This window comes from Limulus polyphemus, unplaced genomic scaffold, assembly GCF_000517525.1.
Source record: "Limulus polyphemus unplaced genomic scaffold, Limulus_polyphemus-2.1.2 Scaffold1427, whole genome shotgun sequence".
Classification (NCBI taxonomy): domain Eukaryota; kingdom Metazoa; phylum Arthropoda; class Merostomata; order Xiphosura; family Limulidae; genus Limulus; species Limulus polyphemus.
This window is the reverse complement of record NW_013667037.1, coordinates 121142-123326: the sequence shown is the minus strand read 5'-3', so window position 1 is coordinate 123326 and position 2185 is coordinate 121142. Positions and strand designations below refer to the sequence as shown.

At 32.1% G+C, this 2185-nt stretch overlaps 1 protein-coding gene across 2 annotated transcripts in view; it reads right to left on the bottom strand.

The window, feature by feature from the left end:
• Positions 1 to 2185, bottom strand: part of LOC106463507 (probable phospholipid-transporting ATPase IF) — a 152599-nt gene that overhangs the window by 90281 nt on the left and 60133 nt on the right. The window lies entirely within an intron of this gene.

The following is a 2185-nucleotide window of genomic DNA, read 5'->3' as shown; positions in this document are numbered from 1 at the left end:
CATGTGACTTCTTTGTCAAATACTGTATATATATATATCCATGTCAGTGTAAATTACTTTTACCTGATGATGACAAAACCTTGTCGAAACGTTGTACATTTGCTGTTATGTTAAACTTATATTAAAGTTTTTCTTCATTACCCATTCACGCCATCTCCAGCCATTATTAGTCTCAAAGTGGGTTCCTCGTCATCGAATAATCATATACATTTTTACAGCTAGGTGTCCTTGCACATTTAACCCTAATTTAGTATAATATATTGTACTCTTCCTTTGATATTAGAAGAAAAATGTTTCTTTAATGGTAGTCTATGTACACTTTTATGTGCCAACATCAAATGATACAGCCTGAGGAGAAGGTCACAAGTAAGTTTTAACCACTGTGTTATAAGTGCTACATATCTCTGAAGAGAAAAATGTTTTGCTAATTATAAATGAAAATGAAAATTTATTTCAAGTATACTTCAAGCAAACAGTATATCATAATTTTTACTTCTCTCTGCACTTTCGATGAATATTTTAAACTAAGTGGCCACGAAAGAAGCTGAGTGGACAAGATCAACTGATGACAGAAACAATTAGTCTGATATTATAATTGTATTATATTATAATTGTGTTTTGAAGTTTTTAATGGTGTAAGTTGTTTTGGAAAACATATCAAGTATATTTTTTCATGTTTCACACTCAACCTGGTACCATCTTCTTTCTAAAAACTATTCTTCAGTCTCTATTCTGAGACTTTTATCAGTCCATAAAAGATTAGTTGTCAAATCATTTCAAGTCCTTGAAAAAACTCTGGAGTATTACTTATGGGTTCTAAAAGTTAGATTTTAGAGCTTAAAATATCCTAAAACGATTTTATATTAATCAGAGATGTAAAAGGTTAATAAGTTAAACAGTCAATTTGTTTATACTGTTGATAAATTGAAATTAATATATAATACAAATTGTTTCAATAACTGATATCTGACACTGTAAATCTCACATGTTTGGCTTCATAGACCGAAATTAGTAATAGCTTCAGGCTATTTTACTCAAGTTAACAAGAGGGAATCCTCAATACCCATGACACTTGAAATTATTTTAGGCAGGATTAGAGTAAATTAATCTATAAAACTTTTTTCCTTTTTATTAGCTATATTTTTATGTGCCAGAAATAACAAGTTTGGGGCATGAGTATACCCAATTCGATTTTATTACTCATCAGGATCTCTACCAGCCTACCTTCAAACTTAAATTCTTTTAGGCAGGATTAGAGTAAATTTATCTATGAGACCTTGCGTGTAGTCAAATATATCAACCGAAAGGGTTTGACCTCCTGATTCCAAAACTACAATTAGATCTCAAATCGGTCAAGAGATGATGGAGCTATGAGCTAAAAGTTTGTATTTTAAAAACAACTCGGAGCTGTTGTATGAGCGGTTATGCCACAGCTAACAATGCATAGTCTAAGATTAGTGATAATCAGGATCTGTGAAAGAAATGGTCAATGTTTTATTGCTCCTTATTGTTTCTCTGCTTTTTTTTTTAAGCATGGCTTGTTCCTTGAAAAAGAAATACAGTTCTAAGGGTAGAGTTAATTGCATTAGTTCTTCAAACTACATGGTATGAAATATCCCATGACCTGGTAACTACTTCTGAATAATAAGCATAGGATAAATGTGAAGCAGTCAAAAAAAGAAGATGTGTGTGGAATCATTTTACAAAAATAGAAGACACCATTAAATGTAAGATGTGCCATACAGAGTTTAAGTATGCAAAAAACACTGGTGCAATGTTGAATAATCTTAAGTTTAACTATTTAAAGTTTCTTCCTATGTTAATTTGCTGTTATAATCTAAGCAAATGATTGAGTACTTCCTCAGGGTCTCCTCAGAGTCGTGTGTGATTGAAATAGTTCACACAGCTATAAATGTTGGTGTACTTTGGTGACAGATTTTCCTGTAAGCAGATTTTGTTAAACAAGACCGATGTCTGTAGGTTTACTTTCTTCTTAGAATTCTTCTCAAGAAGTCGATAAGCCGTCTTAACGTTGTTAGAACAACGGGTAAAAGTTGTAGATAGCAATGAGTTGGCCGACGCGTTTCGAATGCATTCTGCATCCATTATCAAGGCTGAATTTTGTGTTAATTGTGATTACTGTTGGTGGATATTTATAGGTATGGGTAAGCAGTAATCACAATTA